Here is a 20,354-nt window from a genome sequence, read left to right as displayed (position 1 = left end):
ACAGGCATTTTATTTTCATTTAATTTATATATTTAAATTATATTTGGGACCAAATATATTTATTATTCAGTTTTGAATGAAGATTTACAACAAAAATATTTAAAAAATAAAGCAGTTTCCATTAAATGTTTTGATTTCATTAAAATGAGAAAAGGTTTGAATGCACAGACTAAAAATAAATAGTTTATGTAATGCTGCAGTTTGTACTACACTGTACTTCATTGTATTTACAATGTCTATTAATGACCAGTAGATGGAGCTAGTGGTTGTTGTACAGCAACATTTTTGACAATACATCTTTTAACCAGTACTATGACTACAGATTCTTGGTATCTAAAGAATGACACTATACATGTGTGCATGCAGGTGTCATTTTTCTTCACATTATTTTCTGCAGCTGTCAATCACAGCTTAAATAAAGAACGATAAAAGAGTATAATATGTTTATGTTGCTATCATATTTTTGTCCGAGATCACTACAGTGTTTCTGCTTTCTGCTGACTGTTGATTCCCACCTAACATTACATTTCATCAACGGTGTGATTAATCTTTAAGAGACTGAGATATGAGGTAGTTTTATTGTTTCAGGTGTTACACCCTCGTCATAATTCTCCTCACAATGTAGAAAAAACATTTCAAAACCAAATGATGAAATGAAACGTTCTATGAGTCAGTTTTTTAATTTCGTTGGCATTCCCCAAGTTAATTTTTCATCTGACCAGTTTTGTTTTTCTTGGAGTAAAAAGCAGGACGGGCAAAATCAAGGCTGCCATATTTTTTGCCTTATCTTGATAAGCCATTTACTATTAAATATTTGTTTCCAGGTCTCTGTTGTGAAGGTCATCTTGGCTGATTAAGTTCTTTTGTTGTAATGCACATGATCACATCATCAAAATCAGATGTTTGCACAAACCTGCATACAGATTGGTATTTATTTTACATAAACAATCAAACAGCTGTGAAGGACTTTATGAAATACAAACTATGAGCTGTTAAATTAGGAAAATCACTGATGCCGTAAAACGTTTGATTCAAATTTTACTCTTCATATCACATGATCTCTAAAGACCTTCTGTGCAAAATTGATGTATAATCAATCAATCAATCATACTTTAAATGCCTCTTTTTCCAAAAGTACAATTATATTGTTACTCTTCTCAAAATTGACTTGGCAAAGGCTGATTTTAACCAGAATTTGGCGCTTAGTGGGCTGTAATTTTGGAGGGTTAGGATTACAGTTCATGTTGTTTCTAGAGTGATCCTTGAGGAGAACCTCTTATGTTGAGTCCTTTAATGTAGCATCACTTAAATACACCTTTGAACAAACAGTGAAAATCATTCCCAGACTAATCAACAATCATTTCTTCCTTTGTTTAGTCTGAGGAGGCGTATATTCTCCTTGTAATCCATCATGTTATCCTGTAATGAGACTGACTTCTATTCGCAAGCAAGCAGTAAAAGGGAACTGTCTAGAAAATACATATATGTTGGTCAGTTATCTTTGGCTCGTATTGTGCTTCCCTGAGGCTATGCATACATGTGATACAGTAATGTGCATGTGACGAAGAAAAACATTCTTGTGAACATGATGTGGAGTTGACGTACAGAGGGGTGTGATTGCCGTGTGGGCTGAGAAAAGCAGACCAGCTTCAAGTATAGACCATCACGAGGGGTCTGAAGCCAACCGCACGCACCTCAAACACTTAAATATTTAGTTTAGCCGAGCCGAGCCGGTCTGAGCCAGACAATTAATTTTTCCACATGAGAGAGTGGTCAAACAAACCGAGATGGGTGCATAATGAAGTCGGCCCCTTAAATGTATGCGACTACGTAGAGTTGTGACTGAGCGTACTGCAACGCACAATGACTGACAACATGAGAGAGAGCTAGTTGTTTCCTCTGAAACTGTTCTGTTTATAACCTCCATCGACATATAGGTTGATTTTGAAAGCTGTTTGAAATTATCCATCAAGTCGAGGTCCAAGGTCTGGTACTCATAAATTATAATTAATGAGTCTGACAGGTGTTTTTTTTTTCCTCAAGTCATTTTCAGCTGAGCAAGGCACATTTAAGTGAAGGGATAACAGACGCACATTAACGGCTTTCAGTGAAAGAATAATAGAAGTTTGGAAATGGTTTTGACTGCTTTGATGAAACCTTTTTTTTTTCTAGCTCTGGTTATTTTTGAGCGGGCCTGAAGCTCTGGGAACCCTCAAACCGACAGGAAACCAGGCCAGATTATTTTCAACCGTGATGGAAGTTTGTCCAGGTGGCACCATTAATTGTTGACGTCCTGTTTTTACCTTCATACTTTGAACGTTGGGAGTCCAACATAGCCCCAAACTTTAAAGCAGAATTGCTCAATAGTGAATAAAAGGGACCCACCTTATGGTCTTTAATCATGGGTGTTAACCGTCGACACTCTTTGTAGTCGAACCTAGCATTGGTGAATTGGAGTCGATGTCAGCGGCAAAAGGTGCAGGTTAGGGTCACTGCAACGACAAAAAGAAACTTGAATCAAACATTGAATAATAATTTAACCTTTCATTAATGCATAGTACACAGTGTCTTTAATTTAATAAGTCTTCTGCCCTCACTGTAAGTGTACAGTAGGTGCAATGCATTGAGCAAAAATCACTTGAGCTGAAAACAGAACAAATTCAACGATCGTGATTACAAATCAGAAAAAAAGTGAGACATCGTAATAACCAAAGGAGTTGTAAAAATTTAAATTGTTGGACGTGTATTCGCAAAATTCATCCACAAATTTCATCCAGATGGTTAAAAGAGTCTTTGAGGATCCAGTAAATACCTTCAGAACAACAGTGAGTGTTTTTTAAACAAGCATCTTGCTGGGTAACTATCATAAAACAGCTGTAATAAAAAGAGAATCAACAGTTAAACCACCAACAAGGACATTTAGGGAGTTGTTGGTCACAGAACTGACAAAAAGCTGGAAGTAACAATGTCAGTTAAACTGCCACTGATGTGGACCTGAGCCAGCTAAGGGTTGCCACTAGCAACAGGGCTCCCAACTGAAACCAACTACTGGTGACAAACAATAAGGATTCAACAACTTCATACAAAGTTCATGTCACATTGTAGGAGGTTTTACCCATGGAGTAGATTAGAAAGATCAAATAATGAAAAAAAAAAACGTGAACATGTAAGTTCATTCTTGACCTTGATAGTATTCTTTTTTTTTTTTTTTATAAAATATTCATAACTTAAAGGTCCCATATTATGCTCATTTTCAGGTTTTAATTGTATTTTGGGTTTCTACCAGAACATGTTTACATACTTTAATGTTTAAAAAAAACTTTATTTTCCTCATGCTGTCTGCTTGAATATACTTGTATTTACCTTCTGTCTGAAACGCTCCGTTTTAGTACATGTCAATGGAATTGCAACAGAATTGTGTTGCTAGGCAACAGCTTGGGTCCATGTGTATGTCCTGTCAGCTGATGTCATTCACATCCACTGCAACAGGAAATAAACTGGGACCCATTTCGAATGTTTAAGTTTAAAACTTTTAAATGGTCTAAATATTATAGATTTGTGACATCACAAATGGACAGAAATCCTGACGGCTTTTTTCAAAAGCTCAGTTTCTGAATACGGCTGTGTATTTCTCTGTGTGGATTAAGCATTTTAATACTTTCACAGTATTTATATAGAACTTAAAGCTGCTTTATAATATAAAAGAAAAATTAAAATGTATTTTTTTTTACAATATGGGACCTTTAAATATCTACTTACATAAGGGGTAATGCCAGATGAGGTGTCAGGAATTTCGTATTTTATTTTATTGTATATTTCATTTGTATTTTCATGCGTTTTGCAACCAAAATCTAAAGGTTTTCACAAGCCATGACGCCATTTCCTTGGCAAAACTGGAGGGTTTGCTAATACCTGTAACAATCCTTACCATCCTATAAGGTTCCTATGCAATGGAAACATTGTTTACTACTCCAGTAAAGAAGACGAACCTTTGTTATGACTTGGCAACGGGAGATATTTCTAGCCCCATCAGCTCATTGAACCCTTTGGCTCCGCTCTGAGCCAGAAAGCTAACATTATGCCAGCAAGACTCAAAGTCAACACTGCGTACCGTTGACAAACCAGAATTTCATAGTATGTTTAAGTTAGCTATCCAGCCATGTCATTGTCCCAAAATCAATATCAGTCAATTTTGCATGATATGTGAGCTCACTTGACTATAACGTAACAAGACAGACTTCCATTCAAACATGGTAAAATGTCTCGATGTCAACTATGTCAACTCGGACGCTCGAGGACACTATTGAATAAAACGCCCTGTGTCTGCGTTTTAATGTAATTGACAAAGACGAGATTGACATGTTCGATGAAAACTGCTGACAGCGTCTCTGCTTGGACTGAATCCAAAAGAATAGCAGGGCTCAGAGGAAGTATGTAATATCATGCACAGTGTGGCCTTGGATACTGGTCGGCTCTGGAATTCATGGAGTAGCGCTGGATGTGATTATAACAATGGCAATTGGTAATGTGGCGAGCGTTGGTATGTTGAATATAAAGGCCCTTGTTTCAGTAAATATCAGCTTTTTGTATTTACCACGTTTAAGCAGCATTGGTATTTTTGGGAGGGTTACATTTCTGGACCAATAAGTCTATAAAATAAAAGCCCTTAAATGCCAACACTTATAGTACCAGAGATATGAAGTGATTAGTCAGTGGGTGTTTTCCCAGAATGTGAGGTCGACGTACCACATCTTCACAGCACCACACTGACATTACACATCCTGTCCGTTACTATTGAAAAACAGACCCACAATTCCTTTCTGTTTCCTCCTAGTGTTTCCTGCTGTCAGTCGAAGGGTCCGGGCCGACACCCTTCTCGCCCCCCCTCTGGGATTTAACCTCTAACAAGGGTGGAGAGGGTCAGCTTCCTTCCCCATGAGGAGGCTTGTAGGGAGGAAAGGGAAGAAGGAGGCCACATGGCTGGCTCCATCGTTGCCCTGGGAGAAGGTGGCGGAGAGGAGACCCAAGATATTTACAGGAAACACAGGCGTGCCCCGCACATTCTCTCCCTCTGAATGAAAAAGCTGGGGTGGGGTCGAGAGGGATTTCACAACGAAACGCAGAGGAGGAAATGGACTGGACGGATGCTTCACTACTCCATCATCTGCACCTCCCTTTTCCCTCTAGTGTTTATTTTTTACCAGATGTGCATGTGTATGTGGTTACGCATACCCAGAGGAAGTGTTCCTATGGTTTTAGCCAAAGCCTTAACCCCTTAATAATCCAACCCTGTCATGCTAGTTTGTCAGGAAGAACGGTCAATAACGCTGAATTTTGGCAAGGAAAGCAATTTTCAAAGAGGTCCCTTGACCTCTGACCTCAAGATATGTGAATGAAGATGGGTTTTATGCGTACCCACGAGTCTCCCCTTTACAGACATGCCCACTTTATGATAATCACATGCAGTTTGGGGCAAAAAAACAAGCAGTTGTTTGCATGCGGTATAAATTATTATTTTGTTAGTCCCCATAGTAGCCATTTCATATAGTGAGACCTAATTTTTTGAAACTTGACCTCACTGTATAAAATGACCTGTGGTGACCTCTAGGATAATCCCAGCCTCATGAAACTTTACAACCACAAACTACAGACCTAGAGCATTCAGTTCATTCAGAGGCTTTCCTAGCTAGATTGACAATAAGGGGGTTTCTGAGCAATTTACACAACAGAAGCGTTTGCAGAAATCTCCAAATGTCAAAAGTTTTTGAAACCAAATCACAGCATGGCTTTTTCTATGGTGTTCCTCAAGGTCTTGCTGTCTTAATGTTGTATTTTGGAAGGATTATTGATCATTTTCATCAAATCTCGTGTGTTAAAAAAAGTCTAAAATCAGTACCACATCTTTTTAACAAATGGTATCAACCTATGAATCATAATAGAGCATGGGAATGACCATCATATACTTCTATTATAATGTTCTACGTGCTTGTAGACTTTCACAACAAACAAAAAAAAGTGGGCTGAATGGTGAGGGGTTAAATCCCTGTGTGGACTCATTCCAACTCAGAAGATCCTGCATCCAGTGTCCCTGATTTGTTAATTAATACAGGCTCACGACTGCTGAGATTTAGCATGGCTTTAAAATCCGAAGTGGTTTTAGCTTTTATTGTGAAAAAGTGAGTCATTTCCTGCGAAACCACAAATGAGATGTGAAGGTTAAACGGTCTCTAGTCTGTTTTACAAGGACTGAAAGTGATATGCGAGACAGACTGTCGCCAGAATAAAGATTCGGGTGAAAGGTAAGTACTCAGTAAACACTAAATCAAATTGCTAAGATAATAGCCTAAATGGCCACTATCTCTATTTCGCCCTTGTTACACTGTAGACACGAGACAGTAAGAAAGAGACATACTGAAATTCCTGAGTCGCACACATCTGTGACATGCCTCTGCATCCTGGAGCTCTGCCTGAGAATTTAGTCCTCATTGCATCTCACAGGGATTTCCTGTAGGATGCAGTGCTGAATCACTGGTTGAGTCAAAAGTAATTCCATTTAAAGGGTTGGACAATCATCAGACTGTATGTGGATTTTTTATCCTCCTTCTCCTCCTCATCAAAGTGCTGCCTTCACTACATTATGGCTTTACATTTGAAATGCTGATGCTATACTAAAACACTATACCGCTGTTTTCCGAAGGTTGTAGTGGGCTCAGTTTTAAAGCTAGAGTAAAGATACTGGCATAATATGAAACAAGAAAACCATGTCATACTAGCTTGTCGCCAAGAACGTTAAATAACGCTCCAAACTTGAGCTAAATTTTGACGAGAGAAAACTTTTCAAAGGATCTCTGACCTCAAGATATGTGAATTGAAATGGGTTCTATGGTTACTCCCCTTTACAGACATGCCCACTTATGATAATCACATACAGTTTTGGGTAAGTCATAGTCAAGTCAGCACACTGACACACTGACAGCTGTTGTTGCCTGTTGGGCTGCAGTTTGCCATGTTATGATTTGAGCATATTCTTTTTATCCTAAATGCAGTACCTGTGAGGGTTTCTGGACAATATTGGTCATTGTTTTGTGTTGTTAATTGATTTACAATAATAAATATATACATACATTTGCATAAAGCAGCATATTTGCCCACTCCCATGTTGATAAGAGTATTAAATACTTGACAAATCTCCCTTTAAGGTACATTTTGATCGTAATTATCTATGGACAATCTAGATTAAATACTTTAATCATTTGACAGCCCTACTACTTTTTCATGCAGCAGAAAGTTAGAAAACAAACTAGAAAGAAATGTGCATTTGTGACTCGATTCATAATCCTAACATTTACTTAGCAAACCAAGCAGGTCCCGTGTTGACTGACAGCGGTCACAGCCACTGGCAGATTAATGAGCCATTAAGCCGGCCATTGACAAACCTCCGGCTGGCCTCCGTGCTCGTACATCACCAGAAGACAGCTGGCTCTTTGGATGGTTTTCCCTAGCAATGGAAACAAGGGCAGTGTCTAAGTGCAAAGTAGCACTTAAAAACTGTTGGACACTGGAAAGTCGATGCCCAACGGGAAGTCTAACAAGCATGTGTGGAGGCCTCAGCTGAGGAACTATAACTACAAGAAAGGACTGTGCATGGGAGGAGCACATTTGTCCTGCCTTAAAAGCATCACAATTCTACTTATGGCAACACTTATGCATGGCTGTATTTGAATAATGAGGGCGGTATGAATAAGGAGTGATACAGAAGCTTTTTAAACCACAGAGGAATTCAGACGATCTACCTCATTTCATTCTCTATTCCAGGAACCTTTTTTCAAGCATGCAAGTGCAAAGCCGTTTGCACGAGGACCACACACAGTGGAATCCCACACCTCCACTTTAGGCAAAGAGTTTATTTACATGGGCACTGCATGCATGCTCCAACTAAAAAATTCAAAAACCAAATACATCTGAAAACAATTTATCTTAGTTTTTTTTGCTCCTATAAACACTATAAGAATCATCTCAGGAAAAAGAGGCCTAGGTTTGCATGACTGTTAAGCTGACAACCTCAGCTACAGTTAAGACTTATGGTACGTGTCCACAGGGGTGTTTTGTATCACGAGAGATCACCTTGCTTTCCAGCATTCAACGTTTGATGGGCTGCCACTAGACACAAGGCACCTGATTGGACGAACGCTTTCCCTTGTGGGCTGCTGTTCCCAGCCTCCACACCGGAACCAACATGGCGGCTTGTTTGGAAACTGTCTTCTCTTATTTTATGAAAATAGTTCACCGAAATGGGTTTCTGAAAACATTTTATGTGAGAAAAAAAGGCATGCAGTTGCTAAATGTCTTTATTTTAGATTTACAGCGGTTAGTTTAGACATTTCTCGGGAGTTTCCAGAGGCGGCGAGTTGCGTTGGACAACCCTATTTTGCATAAAGTAGCCTAGACTTCAACTTTATGCAAATGAGGATCAGCCAACGTGACGCCCCGTCTCTCAAACTGCATCGCCACGCAACCAGAATGCATTGCACGGCTGCTTAAATAGACAATGAATGGGCAGCTTGGAAAGGACAGAGCCTGTGGACACGTACCATAATGGCAGAAATTCACTTTCTATCTTCCCTCTTTGCCTCTAAAAAGGTCCGACTTCATCACAGAACTGTCAGACTGTTGCAGAAAACATCCCGACTCTGCACATTTTTCACTTCTCTACACAAACACACTCACGTATTGAGGAACACTGGCTGCAATCCATCTTATGTCAAGTTTCCACTCACTCCACAACAAGTATGCATTACTCAACAAATCTGACAGGGGTGTTGCTCAGACAAACTGTACTCAGAAGCCTTAAATCTACACCTCTGCACATTCCTAGCAGTGCTGGAAAAGGTCAAAGGGCAACTGATGTCTTGGCTGGAAACAGAGCAGCTATTTTGGAGGAGTGCAGTGAAACTTGTTAAGGTTGAACTTATAACCCTACAGTATTTATTGTATGCCCTTAAACCATGTGGATTCAGACACCGCATATTGATCTTACGCTGCATTTTCATTTACAATTAAAATCCCTTTTCAGCTACTCAGAGGCAGTCTGAAGAGAAAGTAAACAATAAGCAATTATCAGATAATATTAAACCCTAGGAGCAGCATCCTTGGGTTCATAAAGCTCAAGTTAATTGTGTTTTATTAATTGGAACTATACAAGTAATGACTTGCCCTGTAATTAAATAAAACAATCTTCGTATTAATCATTGTCATTGTAGCACGACAGGAACGCACCCTCCCAAGTACCTTGGATAAAAGGGTGAAAGCGGCACAGCAGGCGTTTTCCACGCATTTTGAGACGTTACATGTGAACGGACCCATGCAGTCCCAAAATTGCAATTCCCCACAGATACTTTGAAGGCTGTCACTTTTGTTAGAACGTGCAACTTTTTATTTTTTTTATATTTGAACTGTAATGACCTGTTCTTTTAAAGTGATTGAGTTGTCCCAGCTAAGGCGTAGATGTGACCTATCACTGCATAAACACATCCTGTACCGGAGCTGAATGATGTGTTTGCATGCGAAGCGTATTTGCATAAATCCACGATAGCTTTTCGCCGGCTCTAAATACACAACCAGGGAGCGTAAATTATGACGGCTCGTACTGTAAGCGGCGACCTGTCTGATATCTTGTTGAGTGGTCGCTCTGACACATGCACATACAAGCACAAGATGAATGCAAATGCACGCGAGCCTCCTCTTCATCTTATTGGAGCGGTGAACCTTGCGGCTGTAAAAAACCTCACGGTGAATTTCGGACGTGTTTAGAGGGGTGTATTTATAAATGGCGAGCCCACCCAGCCTGGCATGCTTCAGATGCTTTGGGTGTTACCAGAACTGGCACCAATAAAGGCCAGCAGCATTCCTAAAGGTAGCAACATTGGGTGCAAAAGAGACAACATTTTTTTCAACTTCGAAAGTATGATATGTTACGTCTCATGTATTGTTCAGTCTTTTCTATTCAAATGACCAGTTGAGATATTTAGTTTCTTTTTTACAGGAAACGGCCACTTGTTGACATTTAAAGTGACTGGGTGTGTCCGCCATGTTGACTGACATTAGTATACGTCAGGTCACAGGGTCACGACCTTCCTCTTTAGCATGTCCAGAAAGTAACTGCTCTCTCCTTGTTCACTCTCCCTCTCTCATTTCAAACACAAACATTAAGGCAGATTTGGCTGCAATCCCCCCGCTATGCAAAGTTTCCATTCCTCCATCCGTGGTTTCAAATAAAAACATCCACTGCACTTATTTTTAGGCTCCTAACACTTCATCAGAAAACACCCCCTAATGCATGACAACAGCTTATGGCTTAATAATTCAAAACCACTTATAATAACAGGGAGAATGCAAAGTGGAAAGTTATGGATTTGTCATTGTCTGAGCAGCAGTCTGTCTGTAAGGAAGGTTTAAGTCCCTGTGTTTTTTTTAAAGGCCAAATCTCCATTTAATAATCAGATCAGGCTTCCAGATGTCTGACTTCATAAACCATCTACCTCATAACAATAAAATGTCTGCCGATATCACAAAAATGCCCTCTACGAAGCAATAAGTTGACTTATACAATTACATTAATTGTCGTTATCCTTCAACCTACAAAAGCAGGAAGCATTAGTATAAATTTACATTTTCAACAACCTAAAGGAGAGTAGTAATACGCCATCGAAACAGTGAAGTCCTGCCCCCCTTAGTTACTGTTGCTAGGTCAGACAAGCTTGACAAAAAGAAAAATGACAACGCCGGTTCCGTTTAGCCGGTGCAACAGTGTGTATTAGATTTCTGGGCGTCAGGCTATATAGCTTCAAGAAGCCAGTGGTGGGATGTAACTAAGCACATTTACTCAAGTACTGTACTTAAGTACAATTTTGAAGTACTTGTACTTTACTTGAGTATTTCCACTTTATGCTACTTTAAACTTCTACTCCACTACATCTCAGACGGAAATATTGTACTTTTTACTCCACTACATTTATCTGACAGTAAGTTAGTTAGTAAGTATAACGACTAATAAATGATGTATTATTATAAATCAAACTACCCAGCAGTATATAAAGTAATTAAAATGAGCTCCACTTTTACCAGCTGCAACATTAAAGTGATGAACACATTATTGTATCAATAATTATAATAAAATTATATAATATGTATTATTCTGAAATGGGGCCTTCTGCATTATGAGTGCTTTTACTTTTAGTATTTAAGTATATTTTGATGCTAATACTTTTGTTTTTTTACTTAAGTAAGATTTTGAATGCAGGACTTTTACTTTTAACAGAGTATTTTACACGCTGGTATTAGTACTTTTACTTATCTGAATACTTCTTCCACCACTGCAAGAAACCGACAGCAAGAACTACAGTATGCGACGGAAGGATAAATTCACATTGATAATGTAACCCACTTCTGGTAAATTCACCCTTACTCTAGGTTCATAAGGAGTTTGTGACTGTTCCTATGACAGTTTCTTGCGATAAGGTACACTCTTTTGTGAATGTGTGTAGCAGTCCTGAAGACCAGGTGGAATATTCAATAAGTCACTTACGCGTTCCAGGTAGAATCAGGCTATGAGGCTCCCCATTGATAGGAATGGATCTTCAAAAGTGGTTCTCACTCTGTCCATAAGACCAGACCTGTTGTGTGCAAACAGAACCTTTAAGATTAATTGTGTTTTGTCTATTAGTTGTACAATAATTACACTAAAGCATAAAAACATAACATTAAGCATCACATTCAGTATAACACTCAAAGACAGCATGTTCAGGCCTTGCCATACTAATAACATAGCCATTATGACAACAGCTTAATCTCAATCCAACATTATTAATGACTGCAGGCAGTATGCATGTTACATATAGCCCTGCTAATATTTGCAATGCCTAATCTCTAGTGAAAGTACAAATAACATTACATAAACTATCACATTCCCCACAGTAGGATGTTAGTTTAACCATTTATCTCTTCCAAATAATACTACAATGATAATGGATAAAGGAAAACATGACTTTCCAAACTTCCCTCGTTGCTTCTTTTGTTTCCTTCGGTATTACTAACTTTACTAAGGTTACCATCACTCTTTACTAACTCTGTTTAATGCTATTCATTCCTTTGCTTCCGGTCGCCATTACAGACCACGTGTCCTCTACCTCTGTTATATACACCTGATGACGCACGTGCGTTGTGATCTGTCAATCAAGGTCAGCTGGAGGCGGGACTTAACCAAACCAAAGAATATACAAGCAAAGATAGTAAACTCCGGTGTTTCTTGGACAACAGTCAATAGGCAACGGTTCATATTTTGCAGATTATTGTTGCTTTTAATAGTGCATTATGCCGTTTAAAGGAGCAGGACTTAATCTCATGATCTCTTTCAAGAGAGTTATAGCTACATTATGAATAAAAAAATAAATGCATTACTTTAGGGTCATTGCATGCATGGCCTCTTTATTCTGAATTTGAAAAAAAAAAGCAGAATACAAAGGACAAAGAAAGCTTCCTCAAATCTAATTTCCTGATTCTAAAGCCTGGTTATGCAAATTCCTCAACTGTGCACATAAAACAACAGAAAGGTCACCAGGCATACGCAATTATCAATTATCAGCAGAAAGGATGCAGGCTAATGTTCCTTTGTTTTTGAACAACAGCTTGCTGCCATTTTGGCATATTTTATTGTTCAACACAGGCCATATTTCGGTAGGATATGACAATAGAATATAAATAATTTTGTTTTACTTTTGTATGGCACTTTTTAGGCAGATGTTTTACTGGCGTCCGGTGGTCGCTTTCAGTCCAAAATGGGGGAAACGTAGCTTTGCTGCTGTGCGCTGATGTTGCAATGGAACCAACAATTGACTTTCACTTTGTATGTTCTTTGACCAAACTACCTTTCCTGAGTGGCTGATCCCTCTCTACTTGTTCAAAAAGACAGTAACATTTGCTATATTAAAACATATTTTCCCCTTATTTGTCACTGAGTTACAATACCTTGTCCCGTTGGGATGTTAGACGTCATGTACATACAAATGAATAACACCAAAAGTTACTTTGGGCTGCATGTAGAGATAATATAAACAAAGGAACGTTAGCCTGCATCCTTTCTGCTGATAATTGATAATTGTGTATGCCTGGTGACCTTTCTGTTGTTTTATGTGCACAGTTGAGGAATTTGCAAAACCAGGCTTTAGAGTCAGGAAATGAGATTTTAAGAAGCTTTCTTTGTCCTTTTTCTTTGCTTTTTTTTCAAGGTCAGAATAAAGAGGCCATGAACCTAAAGTAATGCATTTTTTATTCATAATAAAGCTATAACTCTCTTGAAAGAGATCATGAGATTAAGTCCTGCTCCTTTAAACAGCATAATGCACCCTTAAAAGCAACAATAATCTGCAAAATATGAACCGTTGCCTTTTATCTTAATCACAGGACGGGCGCTTATGTTCAGGTGGATTTCCTAAGTACAGATAAATCACCTCATTCTAATTAGAGACATTTTAACTGCATACATCAAAGTTTCTTGCCATCACTTACTTAGGACTCTAAAACAATGTTTGCCTTTGTAGGAAAGTAGCATTCCCAGTCAGGGGCGAGCTGCTGCTGCCCTGTCTGCTCCTCATTACGACTCTAATGATAGACCAGGTAACTCAAGCTCAGTTAGCTCCAAATCCAACCTCTGTGTTTGTCTTTACATCGTTTGCCATCTCCCCTCCCGTGTCCCCACCTCTCCCATTTTAACATTTTCTTTCTCTGTGCCGTCTGGTGCCAACAAAAGCAGCCTGTCAGTCTTCTCAGCCGCAACTTGTCAGGCATGAGCCCAAAGAGTATAGAAGCAATGAGATGACATTTTTTGACAACTTTCGTATCAATATACGTTCTTATGGTGTGCCATTACCCTTGCCGTGTGCCGTATGGTGCCTTCGAATGAAACTCGTGAGCTTGTGTTTACAACATGGGAAGTCGTGTACACGATATGCGTGGCGTTCAAGTGGTTACGTCGTGAGAACACCGCTGCTAAGCAACGGCAATATTAACGTTACTGTCGGCGTCTACAAGCCACAGAGGCCAATTTAGCAAGCTATGAAGTGGTTAACATATTGCAGGAAATGCAAAGGCATAATGACAGAGGAAAAATATTAGACAGTTGGGAATATCAAAATTTTCCTCAGACATATTATGCAATTAAAAAGAATTACAATATACGACTAAAATATATATATATATTCACTTATTATGGACCGAAAAATTAACTTCCATGGCCTCCCCCATTTTTGACAACGTCAACAAACACGTCATAACTCATGAACTCGGAGCTTTCAGAAACTTTCCACTTAAGAGGTCGTGAAAACGATAAGAGCGGGGCGCTCATATGGATTCCTAAAAATGACCCCATTTGAAGGCACCATTAGTCCCAGAGACGGCCTGCCTACATCACCTACAGTATATGTCTGAAATAGTCCAAAAGCTACAAGGGAGGCAGCAGACAAAGGGAACAGTGTTCCACTCATTCCCACATATGAAACACAGAGGGCAACAGGGAGCGCCTTTGACAGGAGACAGTGCACTGACAGTGACTTGAGCCCTCTCATCTAAAATATGGTGTTCTCTCATGTTGACAATTTGCTACTTGCATCCTCTTGTTTGTTTTTCTTCTATCTATTTTTACTATTTCTGGCCCCCTTCTTTAACCTCTCTCAGTATTTTCACCCCTGCCTTCCACTTCTCCCCTTCCCTTTCCACAAGTTTCATCAGCTCTCTCCAGCCAGACGAATGCCCTCCACTTTCACCCTCATCCTCCAGTTCCTCCAGAGAGCATTCTCCAAAAAGCTCTAACAGCCTCGTCCCACCCCTCATGCTCATAGCAGTCACTCCCACAGGATTCTCTTCTGCAGACGGCGGGGATGGCGGGGAGACGGAGGAGTGACGTTTCATTACATCATACTGTAGCTGACAGCTCATACTGTGTGATGACCATGTGCATACATTGAATGCATCACACATGCATTCACACTGACTTGCAGTTAGTAGATTGTGCAGACTGCAAACACAACAACAACCACAGTAGGATGGTGGTATGATACCAATTTGCAAGGTGGGAGTGCGTCGGGTGGGCTCATCATTGTCTCTGCTCAGCACTGGCAGATAGACGCATAGTGGGGGTTTGGATCGGTGAGACAGTTAAACTGTGTATGTGACACATAGCAGCTCTTTGTTTGCCTTAGCAGACAGGGGGCACTGGGCCGCTATGGTGGACCGGAGCCAGGATAGCAGCGAGTCATGGCTAATAAACTACACCTAATAAACATTGCAGCCGCAGCAGCAGCAGCAGCAGCACCTCCCTCATACATGCAAACACTTATGCAACAGTTCCTCGTCTGCAGACCTTCTAAGGACAAGAGAAGACAATGTGATTTATTTCCTGTGCAGATGCTTTGATTACGATTTTGTAAACCGATCCGGTTCACACAAGGACCGCTGAGCTCTCAGAAGGTTGTGGGTAGTCAATGGCGAGCGAGGCATTGTAGTGTGTGTGTGTGTTTCTACTGTATGTATCTGTGGTATTGGAATAGTAATCACAACAGTGTGCCTGCCACAAACAAAAGCAACATGCATGAAGATCTTCCTGTCATTCAAATTCTTGCACCTAATAGATGCTGTATGCACAAGCCATACTAAAGAAGTCTATATGCACACTTTATGTACCAGTCATGAAAATGTTACAGAGCAATCCTTGTTGCCCTGCGTATACTGTATATGCAGTTTCCTCATCCCTTATTCCACCTACAGACACCTCAGATCTACCGACCAATCACAGCTCTCCATTCTCAATTAAAGGATTTCCAATTGTTGCCCCTAGACAGAGTCAGGTTTTCCACTTATACTGGACTTTTTAAGTTCAATCTTAAGACCCATCTTTTTGCAATTGCTTTTGAGTCTACACTGATATAATTAGAATCTATATTATGTGTTTCTGTCCAAAATGCCTGCACATTTACCTGTTAATGTAATCTTTAAAGCCCTATTCAGTGGTGGCCTTTTGCTCCTGGTAGCTCTGAGAGGATGCGCCTTCGGTTTTGAGTTGTATTTTGTGCCAAGGCTCTGGTATACCTCATTCTAATTATTTAATTCTACCTTTAATCCTCTCTGTAAAGGCAGTTTGGTCATCATGTGTTGTTTTTAAAGGTGATAAATTTCAAAATTCAGAGCATTAATATAGCATCAAACAATAATTTGCTATGTAAAGATATAGTGGAATAATGGCGTCCTGAGCAGAGAATGGAGTCCCTCTGTGTGTGTTGTAATCTGAGCTTCTCTACGCTTTGTTTACGTATCTTTGTTTACACCGTTAGCTGCTAGCTGTTGCCATGTTGAGAGCCGTGTGGAGGCAATCCCTCAATCATAGATATGCTCTGAATTTGGAATTTAGTACCTTTAAATGTAGTCTATAAATACATTGACCTGCTGTCTCTCATCTCAATGTCAACAGATGAAAATAATTCCACTTGTTTCAACGACATCATTATTATTAGTGGTTGGCAGATATACATCAACAATCTGGACTCAGATACCTAAAAGGAATATATCTGATCTGATCATGAATCCAAACTGTTGTTTTACGTTTGTTTGGATAAGAGATAAAAGCATAGATATTACAACGCTAAATACTGGAAAAGTTGTGTCACATTTATGTGTTGCTGAATACATATGGTTAATAATGTTTCTGTTGGTGCATCAGTGCCCATACATCCAGATAAACAGACAGATGAATGCATGGAACTGTCAGAGGTGTGGTAGCTCACTAAGTAAGGACCATCCCCTCATATTACTTCACCATACTGAGTCTACAAAGCCACCGAATGAATGCAGACGTCACCGCCGAAGTGCCTATGGTTGGTCGATTGCAGCTGTCCAGGGAAGAGTGTGAAGAGGTTTTCCAACGTGAGGAAGGTGAAATCCAGCCCTGGGTGCAGCTGTGCCCCGCTGTCCTCAGCGACCAGGATCAACTATGTGGGCACGTGATGCCCGCGCTGGGTAAATGAGGAGAGAGAGAGAGGCGGTAACACATCGAAGGTCTTCCTCCGCTTCCCGCTCTGGTTGGGAGCAACGTGCAGTGTGGTCAGAGGCCTTGGGTGGTCGCCCCAAACGCTGCATGGAAAAAATCTGTGTTAAACAACTGAAGAGTTCACCACAGAGGCTTGTGTTACACACAGACAAAGAGCGGGAGAGTTGGCAGCACTCGCAGAGAGGATTAGAGACAGAAGGAACTGAAGTAGTGTTTACTAGAGCTAAATATGTTTGGATATAGCAAATTCTTGAGAGTTCAGCTCTGGAGAAAAATAGGGAGTGATTTGTTGTTGGTATACTACAAAAATTCCCTTACAATTGGTCTTCGAAAAGTCTCAAAGATGAAGGCCTCGAGGCAAAACGACTTCTTTGATAGGCTGTGGCAAAATTAATAACAATTAAAAAAAAGTAAATACAAACAAATTATGTGATCGGCAACAGGATTTATCAGAAGAAAAATTGCCACCGCTGCTTTTCTCCTCCATGTTTGGTGTTAGGGTGAGGCCTGCTTTACCTCTCGACACCGACTTGTGGACGCAGTGCAACAGGTCTGATCTTTCCTTTGACCTCACTTTTGCTGACCTTGGCTCCTCCCACCGAGGTCAATGTGCATTCCCAGCTGCTGCAGCTCGTCCTGTCCACAACACAAGATGAGGGCGTATAGCTGCCGGAGATCCACCAGGGCCTAACTCACAGCTCATGGCACCCCTCACGTGGCACATACACCTGACACAGTACATGCGCACATACTAAAACATCGTCAGAATAGTCAGAATGGACTTTAATGAGGGTCCAAAATGATACTCCGAGGTTGGGGATTTAACAGAGGCTGCAGAAGTTGTCACTTGACATACCGCTAAGACATTTTTACAGCTCGGCTCTCTGTGTAGTGACCAAATTGGGAACCATGTGGCCATAATTGTCACATGCCTACTCTATTTATGATATCTTGGCATCTCTACTGAATGAATGTCATACCAGCAGGGCTGCCCTCTCTCTTAGTCGATTAGTCGACTTATCTGTTGTTTTGGTCTTAGTCGACTTAAGATTTCTTTAGTCGATTAGACGTTTATTATGATTTCTTCATGCTGAATGACTTATTTCTAAGAGCACATCTCTGGTAAATACAAGATTTTAAGTGGTGCTTTTGTGTGATTCTTTGTGGCCGATTTTGGGCCCAATTCCCCCTCCTAGCGATCGTAAGCAAAGCCCCGATTTTTTGATGGTCCTAAAGATTATCTTGCCAGATATTCCTGTGGTGTGAGGTATGTTAAGAGTGTTTTTTACCTCCCCCGTTCTGCTCGGAAGTCCATCCAGGCTGCAACGATCTCAAATCGGATATCCTGTTGTGTGTGAGGAACCCCGAGGACAGTCTGACGCAGTCACGTGGGAAAGAAAATTGAGAATCAACCTGATTGAAAGGGAAGGACAACAACAGCCATCACGGCGGCCGCGGTATTTGCAAACAGCAAAGCATAAAGTACTTGTTGATTTGTGGTAACAACATGATTGTTTCCAAGATTTCATCCATCCATCTTTCGTCAAATTTCAGTACAAAGTAGTGCAAAAACTAACATCGCTTATCCTTCCTGCCCGTCATCCGCCATGCTTGTTTAGACTAAAGTCACGTTTGATCACAAGAGATTTTGCAAGATTGGCGGTTTTGAGAGTCGGGACTCTTGTTGTTCGTGAATGAATCTGTTAGTGTGTGGTGCGCTGTTTTGGCCAAATTGTTGTTCACCACATTATAGGAAGAAAACTGTTAAATGTATCATAACATGTCGTTATGTGTGGAGTCTCTCACATTTTCAAAATCTGTTAAGATGTGAAAAATCTTTTAGTGTGGGCCAGCCTTTAGTCGACAAAATCGTATGAGTTTTATTCAACTGAGAGTTTCTTTGGTCGAGGACAGCCCTACATACAGTGACCCACAGTTTGATTCTGATAAACACATCCTACATCCCCGGGGCCCAGAAAAAAAGGTGGGAAAGGCAAAATTGTTAAACAAAATGAAGAGTTCCCACTGCATCCCATCTATGAGAAGGTTAAGCTGCCAGGAAAGATAAATGAATTTCTCTCAAACCCGCAAAAACACGTTGACAATAGCCCCATTCTACTTCAGTCCAAATTTGGGAAAAGGGGAACAATTTGAAAGCTTGTGAGGAGCTGTCAACCAGATGCCTTTGGCATTTCAGAGGGAGAGGGAGGGTGCAGGGGTTGGAAAATGCCTCTGAACAAAAAAGCCATGGTTTTAAATGCCTTTCTCCGCCTTGTGGCAGTAAATCTGAATCTTCCTTTGGCCTTTTGTTTGGCCAGAGTGAGCCATTAGAGAAGAATTCAGACAGGGTGTGTGTGCGAATGACAGAGCATTCAGTTATGTTTTATGCAAAAATTTGTTTTGTGGTCAAGTATATTTACAGGAAAAACGCAACTACAATGGACAATGAAAAGTATAATACACTCAAGCTGAAGAAACCACAAACCAGCATTCTTACACTTGTTACAGAGGTCACTTTGGGGGTAAATTTCACTTTTTTAACACATGCTGTGAAGATTACTGGCATAGAAAAACTGCAAAATAGAAAAATGTTAGGGTAACTTCAGTGTTTTTCAACCTGGACCCTGTTTTCTCATGTTTTTGTGTCTAGCTGACTAATAGTGACAACAATTTCTGAGCCCAGTATTGAGGGAGAGCGCTGTAGACGGCAGCTGCTCACAGGCTGTAATATGGTGCTATTGGGGCAAGCTGGCACCGTCATTTACGTCCACTAAAAGTGCTTGTTTTTGCCATGACAGGCTCTGATTGTTACTATAAATGTTTGACAACATTATGGAAAGAGTCTCGCTCAAAGAGAAGTCTCGTTCTGAAATCTGGCGAAGTGACGTGTTGCCGGAATAGTGGAATACATCCATGGTGAAAACGCGAGTGCCAGACAGGCAGAGTTTGTTGTGTTGTAGTACAGAATGTGTAGCTTAGTGTTATCTAAAAGATTTCCAACATCATGGCTGAATATTAAGATGATTTCGACAATGTGGATGAGGTCTTTGAATTCGATGGCCACCCGTTTTTCTTTGAGCCAGAGTATACGGATATTCAGATTTCACAACAAGACTTCTCGTAGAGCGGGATTTGGACACAATAACAAACAGACCGGATCAAGCGAAAGGTAATAAAAAGGCTCTATAGGGTCCTTTCCATAATGTTTTCAGACACTTAACAATCTGAGCCTGTCAGTGGCAAAATACATTGACGCTGCTCC

General features: G+C 40.3%; 1 long non-coding RNA gene across 2 annotated transcripts in view; it reads right to left on the bottom strand.

Moving 5' to 3' along the window:
- The window catches only part of LOC119479272, a 209,292-nt gene that overhangs the window by 2,085 nt on the left and 186,853 nt on the right, over positions 1–20,354 (bottom strand). The window contains exons 3-5 of one of the 2 annotated variants that reach the window (XR_005204653.1): positions 11,585–11,672; positions 2,386–2,492; positions 920–1,419 (exon numbers count right to left, since the gene is read on the bottom strand). This is a non-coding gene — a long non-coding RNA (uncharacterized LOC119479272). Of the gene's footprint in view, positions 1–919; positions 1,420–2,385; positions 2,493–11,584; positions 11,673–20,354 lie in introns of those variants that run through there. The other variant, XR_005204652.1, reaches the window with a different exon arrangement.

The sequence above is a fragment of the Sebastes umbrosus genome, chromosome 20, assembly GCF_015220745.1.
Source record: "Sebastes umbrosus isolate fSebUmb1 chromosome 20, fSebUmb1.pri, whole genome shotgun sequence".
In the NCBI taxonomy this organism is placed as follows: domain Eukaryota; kingdom Metazoa; phylum Chordata; class Actinopteri; order Perciformes; family Sebastidae; genus Sebastes; species Sebastes umbrosus.
Note: the sequence above shows the minus strand (reverse complement) of the source record. Positions and strands in the feature narration are given on the sequence as shown.